The sequence below is a fragment of the Coregonus lavaretus genome (genome assembly GCF_964263955.1).
Source record: "Coregonus lavaretus genome assembly, chromosome: 9".
NCBI classification, from domain to species: domain Eukaryota; kingdom Metazoa; phylum Chordata; class Actinopteri; order Salmoniformes; family Salmonidae; genus Coregonus; species Coregonus lavaretus.
This window is the reverse complement of record NC_139996.1, coordinates 19,650,635-19,661,912: the sequence shown is the minus strand read 5'-3', so window position 1 is coordinate 19,661,912 and position 11,278 is coordinate 19,650,635. Positions and strand designations below refer to the sequence as shown.

Below are 11,278 nucleotides of genomic sequence, written 5' to 3'. Positions count from 1 at the left end.
AGGGTGTGTGTGAACACTTGCAATTTCTTTCAACATGGAGCAGGATAGACAGCAAGGGAGAGGAAGAAATCAAAGAGCTCATGGACAAGAGGCCCATCAGAGAGGTCAAAGAGGTGGGCATGGGCCCCATCAAATAGGTCAAAGGGGTGGGCATTGTCCCCGTCAAAGAAGTGGACATCAGAGAGAAGGAGGCAGACGGCAGGGAACTGTTGTGTCTAATGAAGTCTGGGCTATCGTCGTTGACCATGTGGTAAACAGAGGCCTTACCATGGCAGAGGCTGCCAGATTAGTTCACCCCAATCTGAAAAGATCAACTGTCAATCCGATCATGAGAACATTTTGACAAGAAAACCGGTACATCTGTAAGATATGCACTATGCTTTAGCATTACAGTAAATTACATATTGTAATGCATGTAAAGTCACAAAACATGTTCCAGTATTCTTACAGTATGATCTATTGACATATTCTGTTCTACCCTCGGAATTGACAGTAGACCCCATGGTGATGGCCATAGCCGTGTGTTGACCGACCAGCAGGGGTGGACAGTGGTGGAAATGGTTAGAGCCAGGAATGACATACAGCAGGCCATTGAGGAGAACGATGACACCTTTGCAAATGTGGCATCCATCAGCCTACCAACAATCGCCTGCCTTTTGAAGAGGCACCAGGTACAGTGGCTTGCGAAAGTATTCACCCCCCTTGCCATTTTTCCTATTTTGTTGCCTTACAACCTGGAATTCACATTTTTGGGGGGTTTGTATCATTTGATTTACACAACATGCCTACCACTTTGAAGATGCAAAATATTTTTTATTGTGAAACAAACAAGAAATAAGACAAAAAAACAGAAAACTTGAGCGTGCATAACTATTCACCCCCCCCCCCCCCCCCCAAAGTAAATACTTTGTAGAGCCACCTTTTACAGCAATTACAGCTGCAAGTTTCTTGGGGTATGTTTCTATAAGCTTGGCACATCTAGCCACTGGGATTTTTGCCCATTGTTCAAGGCAAAACTGCTCCAGCTCCTTCAAGTTGGATGGGTTTCGCTGGTGTACAGCAATCTTTAAGTCATACCACAGATTCTCAATTGGATTGAGGTCTGGGCTTTGACTACGCCATTCCAAGACATTTAAATGTTTCCCATTAAACCACTCGAGTGTTACTTTAGCAGTATGCTTAGGGTCATTGTCCTGCTGGAAGGTGAACCTCCGTCCCTGGCTCAGTTGGAGGTTGCAACATGTCGAAAATAAGAAGAACGTGACTTGTAAAAAACGGTGCATGATGTCCTGGTTCTTCCATGTCAATCAAGGCTCAAACCAGCAGCCCCCTGGCATGATGCCCCCAGCTGCTGGCACCCTGTCCAGCAACACACACTATCCCAACATCAGTAGCAACAGACTGGATACAGCTAACACTGCTGGACAGGGTTGGCTCTGCACACAGTCCAGTTCATCTTCACCCAGCCAGGCAGACTTTCCGTCAGTACCACAGGGTTTAGTGCCTCCCAGCTTGGAGAACCTATCTTGTACCTCTCTGAACTCAGTGGCAGGCAGAGAGCCCCTGCCACTCTCCTACGTAACTCTTCAGGAGCAGCGTTGTGTATTGAGCTGGTTCCTGAGCTGGGGCACTGCCCAGAGGGAACGGTTTCTGCAGGACCTGTTGGGGAAAGCTGTGCAGGGAAAGTGTGTACCCTCCTCGAGTCGCTCAATACGCTACAGGTTAAGGACAGCCCACCAAATATCTTTGAGTGCCAACTGCGCCTCTGGACCCAATGGTTTGAGTCATGGAGTGAGGAGGAGAGGAACAGTTTCCTGCACATTCTAGAAGAGAGGGACCCGATCTTTGTTGCCCACTTCTACAGAGGTGTAGCTGGGACAGCAGGCAGGGATTGAGGGATAAGGGAGAAGAGGGTGTAGAATGGATAGACAATGCGTGGGTGGTAGACAGATAGAAACAAGTAAAGTTGGAGTGGTACATGGGGAAGCATATGTGTGGAGACAGTGAAGAACGGGGGGGTGGTTAAGAGTGTTGGGCCGGTAACTGAAAGGTCGCTGGTTCGAATCCCCGAGCCAACTAGGTGAAAAATGTTGATGTGCCCATAGGTGAAAAATGTCAATGTGCCCTTGAGCTAGGCACTTAACCCTAATTGCTCCTGTAAGTCGCTCTGGATAAGAGCGTCTGCTAAATGACTAAAATAGAAATAAATAAAATATAAATATAAAAATAAATATAAATATAAATATTAAATATAATTCTCTGGAAGACTGAAACAGGTTTCCCTCAAGAATTTCCCTGTATTTAGCGCCATCCATCATTCCTTCAATTCTGACCGGTTTCCCAGTCCCTGCTGATGAAAAACATCCCCACAGCATGATGCTGTCACCACCATGCTTCACTGTGGGGATGGTGTTCTCGGGGTGATGAGAGGTGTTGGGTTTGCGCCAGACATAGCGTTTTCCTTTATGGCCAAAAAGCTCAATTTTAGTCTCATCTGACCAGAGTACCTTCTTCCATATGTTTGGGGAGTCTCCCACATGCCTTTGTTCTCTTTGTTGCCTCTCTGATTAATGCCCTCCTTGCCTGGTCCGTGAGTTTTGGTGGGCGGTCTTCTCTTGGCAGGTTTGTTGTGGTGCCATATTCTTTCCATTTTTTAATAATGGATTTAATGGTGCTCCGTGGGATGTTCAAAGTTTCAGATATGTTTTTATAACCCACCCCTGATCTGTACTTCTCCACAACTTTGTCCCTGACCTGTTTGGAGAGCTCCTTGGTCTTCATGGTGCCGCTTGCTTGGTGGTGCCCCTTGCTTAGTGGTGTTGCAGACAATGGGGCCTTTCAGAACAGGTGTAAATATACTGAGATCATGTGACAGATCATGTGACACTTAGATTGCACACAGGTGGACTTTATTTAACTAATTATGTGACTTCTGAAGGTAATTGGTTGCACCAGATCTTATTTAGGGTCTTCATAGCAAAGGGGTGAATACATATGCACACACCACTTTTCCGTTATTTATTTTGTATAATAACAGGTTATTTTTTTCATTTCACTTCACCAATTTGGACTATTTTGTGTATGTCCGTTGCATGAAATCCAAATACAAATGCATTTAAATTACAGGATGTAATGCAACAAAATAGGAAAAACTCCAAGGGGGATGAATACTTTTGCAAGGCACTGTATCTGTCACGGTTTCGGCCGAGGCTGCTCCTCCTCCTTGCTCGGTCAGGCTTCGGCGGTCGTCGTCCCCGGAGTACTAGCTGCCACCGTTGTATGTTTTCGATGTTTGTTTGGTTTTGTCTTATTTGTACACCTGTTTCCGTTTAGTGTTAATTATGTGTCCTATAAGTTCTGGTTTTGTTAGTCGTGTGTTGTGTGTAATTGTTCCGCCTGTCAGCAGGTGCTGGGATTGTTTTGCTCCATTGTTTGGAGAGTTTTCGCACTTGTGTGCGCGCTATTTTGTATTTTGGTGTTTACGCACGGTGTGCGTAATCGCTCGCCTCCGGGCTCTTTTGAGGCCCGTTTGTATTTCGTTTGTCGTCTACTAAAGTCTGTTGGATGAAGCTTCTGTGTCCTGCGCCTGATTCCTGCACCACATCCACATTCAGCATTCTGACAGTATCTATGAAACACATTTACAATTGAAGTAGGAAGTTTACATACACTTAGGTAAGAGTCATTAAAACTTGTTTTTTAACCACTCCACAAATTTCTTGTTAACAAACTATAGTTTTGGCAAGTCGGTTAGGACATCTACTTTGTGCATGACACAAGTAATTTTTCCAACAATTGTTTACAGACAGAATATTTCACTTATAATTCACTGTATCACAATTACAGTGGGTCAGAAGTTTACATACACTAAGTTGACTGTGCCTTTAAACAGCATGGAACATTTCAGAAAATTATGCCATGGCTTTAGAAGCTTCTGATAGGCTAATTGACATCATTTGAGTCAATTGGAGGTGTACCTGTGGATGTATTTCAAGGCCTACCTTCAAACTCAGTGCCTCTTTGCTTGACATCATGTGAAAATCAAAAGAAATCAGCCAAGACCTCAGAAAAAGAATTGTAGACCTCCACAAGTCTGGTTCATCCTTGGGAGCAATTTCCAAAAGCCTGAAGGTACCACGTTCATCTGTACAAACAATAGTACGCAAGTATAAACACCATGGGACCACGCAGATGTCATACCGCTCAGGAAGGAGACGCATTCTGTCTCCTAGAGATGAACGTACTTTGGTGCGACAAGTGCAAATCAATCCCAGAACAACAGCAAAGAACCTTGTGAAGATGCTGGAGGAAACAGGTACAAAAGTATCTATATCCACAGTAAAACGAGTTCTATATCGATTTAAGCTGAAAGGCCACTCAGCAAGGAAGAAGCCACTGCTCCAAAACCGCCATAAAAAAGCCAAACTACGGTTTGCAACTGCACATGGGGACAAAGATCGTACTTTTTGGAGAAATTTCTTCTGGTCTGATGAAACACAAATAGAACTGTTTGGCCATAATGACCATCGTTATGTTTTGAGGAAAAAGGGGGTGACTTGCAAGCCGAAGAACACCATGAAGCACGGGGGTGGCAGCATCATGCTGTGGAGGTGCTTTGCTGCAGGAGGGACTGGTGCACTTCACAAAATAGATGGCATCATGAGGAAGGAATATTATGTGGATATATTGAAGCAACATCTCAATACATCAGTCAGGAAGTTAAAGCTTGGTCAGAAATGGGTCTTCCAAATGGACAATGACCCCAAGCATTTTTATTATTTTATTTTATTTTTTATTTCACCTTTATTTAACCAGGTAAGCCAGTTGAGAACAAGTTCTCATTTACAACTGCGACCTGGCCAAGATAAAGCAAAGCAGTGCGATAAAAACAACAACACAGAGTTACATACGGGGTAAAAAAACATAAAGTCAAAAAATACAACAGAAAATATATATACAGTGTGTGCAAATGTAGCAAGTTATGGAGGTAAGGCAATAAATAGGCTATAGTGCAAAATAATTACAATTAGTATTAACACTGGAATGCTAGATGTGCAAGAGATTATATGCAAATAGAGATACTGGGGTGCAAAATAGCAAAATAAATAACAATATAGGGATGAGGTAGTTGGGTGGGCTAATTTCAGATGGGCTGTGTACAGGTGCAGTGATCGGTAAGGTGCTCTGACAACTGATGCTTAAAGTTAGTGAGGGAGATAAGAGTCTCCAGCTTCAGAGATTTTTGCAATTCGTTCCAGTCATTGGCAGCAGAGAACTGGAAGGAATGGCGGCCAAAGGAGGTGTTGGCTTTGGGAATGACCAGTGAGATATACCTGCTGGAGTGCAGACTACGGGTGGGTGCTGCTATGGTGACCAATGAGCTAAGATAAGGCGGGGATTTGCCTAGCAGTGATTTATAGATGGCCTGGAGCCAGTGGGTTTGACGACGAACATGTAGTGAGGACCAGCCAACAAGAGCGTACAGGTCACAGTGGTGGGTTTTGTATGGGGCTTTGGAGACAAAACGGATGGCACTGTGATAGACTACATCCAATTTGCTGAGTAGAGTGTTGGAGGCTATTTTGTAAATGACATCGCCGAAGTCAAGGATCGGTAGGATAGTCAGTTTTACGAGGGCATGTTTGGCAGCATGAGTGAAGGAGGCTTTGTTGCGAAATAGGAAGCCGATTCTAGATTTAACTTTGGATTGGAGATTCTTAATGTGAGTCTGGAAGGAGAGTTTACAGTCTAACCAGACACCTAGGTATTTGTAGTTGTCCACATACTCTAGGTCAGACCCGTCGAGAGTGGTGATTCTAGTCGGGTGGGCGGGTGCCAGCAGCGTTCGATTGAAGAGCATGCATTTAGTTTTACTAGTGTTTAAGAGCAGTTGAAGGCTACTGAAGGAGTGTTGTATGGCATTGAAGCTCGTTTGGAGGTTTGTTAACACAGTGTCCAATGAAGGGCCAGATGTATACAAAATGGTGTCGTCTGCGTAGAGGTGGATCTGAGAGTCACCAGCAGCAAGAGCGACATCATTGATATACACGGAGAAAAGAGTCGGCCCAAGAATTGAACCCTGTGGCACCCCCATAGAGACTACCATAGGTCCAGACAACAGGCCCTCCGATTTGACACATACTTCCAAAGTTGTGGCAAAATGGCTTAAGGACAACAAAGTCAAGGTATTGGACTGGCCATCACAAGGCCAATCCTATAGAAAATGTGTGGGCAGAACTGAAAAAGCATGTGCGAGCAAGGAGGCCTACAAACCTGACTCAGTTACAACAGCTCTGTCAAGAAGGAATGGGCCAAAATTCACCCAACTTATTGTGGGAAGCTTGTGGAAGGTTACCCGAAACGTTTGACCCAAGTTAAACAATTTAAAGGCAATGCTACCAAATACTAATTGAGTGTTTGTAAACTTCTGACCCACTGGGAATGTGATGAAAGAAATAAAAGCTGAAATAAATAATTCTCTCTACTATTATTCTGACATTTCACATTCTTAAAATAAAGAGGTGATCCTAACTGACCTAAGACAGGGAATTTTTACTATGATTAAATGGCAGGACCGGGTGAAACAACTGCAGGCCGAGTACGTTCAGGTACAGCACTATATACCAAAAATGTGTCAAAAACTCCAGTCACCCAAGTCATAGACTGTTCTCTCTGCTACCGCACGTCAAGCGGTACCAGAGCACCAAGTCTATGACCAAAAGGCTCCTTAACAGCTTCTACCCCCAAGCCATAAGACTGCTGAACAATTATTAAAATGCCCCCCGCTGTCTATTATCTATGCATAGTCACTTTACCCCTACCTACATGTACAAATTACATAGACTAACCTGTACCCCCGCACATTAACTCGGTACCGGTACCCCCTGTATATAGCCTCGTTATTGTTATTTTATTGTGTCACTTTGTATTATCCTTTACCTTAATTTATTTAGTAAATATTTTCTTAACTCTTTCTTGAACTGCATTGTTGGTTAAGGGCTTGTTAGTAAGCATTTCACCTGTTGTATTCGGCGCATGATATACTGTATTATTGTTACTATTTGATGACCATGCTACTTCACAATATCATATTGGAACTATAGTGTAAAAATAACCAACCAAAATATATTTTAGAGGGTGATGGTGCTTGATGATGGTGCAGGTTGGCTTCAACCTGGCCAAAACTCGGCACCGTGGGTGGAATCTCATCGGCCAACAGGCGACCGTCCAAGTGCCTGGACAACGTGGGGGAAACATCTCTATGTGCACAGTTATCTCTGAAGATGGTGTGGTAGGATGTAGGCCATTACTTGGATCCTTCAATGCTGCACACCTCATTGTGTTTCTCAATGAAATTGAGCAGGCCTGTCAAGGTGAAGGGGTCACCTATGTCATTGTGTGGGACAATGTCAGGTTCCACCATGCAGAGGTGGTTCAGGCATGGTTCTGGGCCCATCCCCGATTTTTGAATCTATACCTGCCCCCATACTCTCCTTTCCTCAACCCTATTGAGGATATATTTTCAGCATGGAGGTCGAAGGTGTACGATCGCAATCCCCATGAGCGTGCATGCCACCCTCCTTCTGGCCATAGATGAGGCATGCGACGACATCAATGCAGACCAATGTCAAGCTTGGATTCACCATGCCAAAAGGGTTTTCCTGCGGAGCATGAACAATGAGGACATTCACTGTGATGTGGATGAGAATTTATGGCCAAATGCTCAAGACAGGCTTGATGCAAATTAATGCGTGCTAAACGTTATGTTTTATTTTCATTATTTACATTTGTTTCATAAAATTTCTTACATTGTGTCTTAAAAATACAATGTTTTTTGGCGTGAATGATTGTAGAGGATGTCTTCATTGATCACACCTTTGATCACACATTGGATAGATACTGTATTATGGAAACTATAGATTTTCTGTCAATTTTGTTGGGTAATGTAAGTTTATTTATATGTGAAAACTGTAATCTATTGTAATTTACAGTACTGTAGTATATGTTCAGCACTTCTATGGCCGATTTCAAACACGTATCTTGCATTGTTTGCTATTAGATTAACTGGTAGTTAAAATGACTAAATTGAAAAGATATCATTATGTTGTGTTTTGGTGATTAAACCAGTGTTCTTATTACATTTCACAATAAACTTATATTTTGAATCAATACTTGTGTGGTGAGAGATGTTTACAATCCAAATGAATGCACAATGACAGGTTTTGAATGAAAGACTGGCTGCGTTACAAGTGTGACCAGTTTGGAGTTGTTGTGAAAATGTACCACATACTTGATTAAATAGTACTAAAGCAATAAAAATAAAAAACGGTATTATTTTAAATCAGTTCAAATACTTTATCTGTGCTTGATTAAGATTGCCTGGTTTAATGGACCAGCAGAATAGTCCCTAAACTGCAAACCCTGCTGATCTGGCATTTCATGCAGGCTAGAGCAAATGCTCTAATTTGAAAGATTTCAAACAGTACTTGAACCCAGGTCTGGTTTATACCCATCCTAATGATTTCCCAGCATTTATTTACATAATGAACAGTAATCTAAAAAGATGCAATTATACAGGAAACTGATATTTATCTTCTGGCTCAAGGGATCAACCACAGCAGAACTATTACCTAGATTGCGCTACCTACTCTAAACTCGCAGCATGCTGAAATTTAATGAATTATTAATGATCAATGTTGGATGAGGGAATTTATTCACTTTCAAACTTAGGCTACCTGGGTGGATTGGGAAGAGTCAGGGTAGAAAACATAGGCAGTTGGCTGGGGATAAAGGGAGCGTGTGTAGTGTGTGTGTGTGTGTAAATCTCTGCTCATGGCCCAGTAGGAATCTGCACAGAGAAAAAGGCTTAGCTGGAGAGCAAATCCTCTCTCTCCATGTAGCCCCCTCCATCTCAGCCAGCCAGCCAGGTTCCACATCAGTGAGTCAATATCAGCAGCAACGACATCGTTCGGCAGCCATCAGTGACAGTGTGTTGACAAATCATGGCAGTATGTTCTAAACGGAGACGTCCACCATCTTGGCATGTCACAAAATTGGGCTCTTCTACACATGACATCTGTAATTGGATGATTTATGAGCTAAGTCATTTCCAGTAAGAATTAATTTATTGTCTATCATGCATGATATAACAGTGACCTTAACCCTTGTCGAGAGGTTCGGATATCTTGGCGTAGCGGCTAAGATGTTAGATTGTCAGTCGCTGGACCTAGGTTCAAGTCCCAGTCAGGGCTACACTGCAAATTCACTGTAATTTCCACAATGAACTAAGTAACTGTCAACTATGCCCTACATTTCGTGCTATCAGAAACTAGTCTGCACAGCAAGCAGTCTTACATCTGAATGTGACATTCAGCTGTGCTATTGTTTTCAATTTGATATTTTCTCTGTGAGTGGTAGAAGTAGGTAAATGGAAGTTCCTGACATAAATTGTCAGTTCATCAAAGAGAAGTGTGAGAGAGAAGCAGTGGGATAGGATAGCTTGTGTCAGTCTTGCTGATTGATGTCTGTCTAAACTGCAATCCAAACAGCAGGCCAGGCTCAGACTTTCTATCTGAGATCCCACTGCTCCACCTGGGCATCTCTTTAAAAGCACCATCCCCAACAGTGTGAGGTGTCTAACCAGCATTTCCCAAACTCAGTCCTGGGGACCCCAAGAGGTGCACATTTTGGTTTTTGCCCTAGCACTACATTAGCCTGACGACTCACACTAGATTCTTCCTCTGCTCTGTCGTTCGCTACATACTTTAGTCTGAGACTGCCATCATTGAAGTCGTTTGTGGTGACACGAGGGGCACGAGGGGCGTTGTACCGAACAAAGTAATCAACGATTGGATCATCTCTAACCAATCAGAGTATAAAAGCCAATGACACATTTTCAAACTGCCGCTTTACCCACATGTGTTCTGGCTCTGGCCCAACCCATCGGTTTCTAGACCATTCAGACGGCCCCCGAATGTGTTCGCATTTGGTGAAGAGTCGGGGAGGTACTCAGATCCAGACTCATTGCGGAGAAGAAACTAACGTCTGTGGGCGTGGCGTAGCGTTTGGCAGGAGCAAGGGGTCTATGTAGCCAGGCAAGCTCTACACAGCTGATTGAAATTATCAACCCATCATCAAGCTTTGATTATTTCAATCTGCTGTGTAGTGCTAGGGCAAAAACCAAAATGTGCACCCGTTGGGGTTCCCCGGACCGAGTTTGGGAAACGCTGAGTCTAACTGTCTAAAAAGTCCAATAAGACAGTGTCTGGCTGTAAGATTCAGCCTTCTGGCCATGCAGACACTCCATGCATGGGTGTTAGGTACATTATACCTCACCTACAGTAGGCTTAGTGAAGTTAAACAATAATCATATCACTTTCTGCATTCCTAATTATGCAGTACTTTCCCTCAGTACTGATTGAAGATTTTTGTGTAGGTGTGTGAACGTATCATTGTTTTCAGGTGTGTGTGTGTGTGTGTGTGCATGCATGCGTGTTTGTTGGTGTGTGGGTGTGTCTCTGCGTGTGTGTGTGCTTGAATATGTGTGTACAGATCATTTTGTAGCCTACAGTCCTTTCTCCACTTTTCTATTGTGTCTTGAATCAATCCCCGGAGTGTAACAATACCTATTTCTCTGTGTATAATTGGACTGGATGACAGGCACATCTGAAGTCAGCAGATGAAAGCATCTCCTGATAATGGAGTGTCTGGCCTGTGACGACTGGAGTGATGAGGAGATAGCAGTGCTGGTACACACACACACACTGACAGACACACACAAGGGCACAAACACACACACAGACACACACAATGATGCACATGCATGTGAGTGTATGCAGATACATGCACACACAGACTGATACATGCACAGACATACATGCATGTACACAGGCACACACACATACACCTGAACAATGACATGTTTACACACCAGCAGAAAAGTCCATGGCCATAAACTGAGAGAAAGTTTGGTAGATAAGAGAAGGCAGAAATAACACAGATAGCGATATCATTTATATTTATTAACGATCCCCATTAGTTTCAGAGATTGTCAGAATATGAATGTCATCTGTTACTAGCAAATTATTGATTTCATAAACCTTGTTTCTAAGGCTACATATGTTACCGTGGGCTATTTTTTAGCACTTTTCTGGAATGCTTGATTGTTTTCATTGCTTTACTGGGAAGCTTAGCAGAAGTAGACATGCTCATGTTATTTATGCTAGTGCAGGGTGAGCTGCACATAATCACAACTCTCCGGAGCAAAATAACAGTGCAC

General features: G+C 43.2%; 1 pseudogene across 1 annotated transcript; it reads left to right on the top strand.

Annotated features, from left to right (window-relative positions):
* The first annotated feature begins 1,260 nt into the window (after positions 1-1,260).
* On the top strand, positions 1,261-1,895 carry LOC311134595 (uncharacterized protein C14orf119 homolog; annotated as a pseudogene). Its single transcript has one exon. The product of its transcript is annotated as an uncharacterized protein C14orf119 homolog (transcript).
* The last annotated feature ends 9,383 nt before the right edge of the window (positions 1,896-11,278 follow it).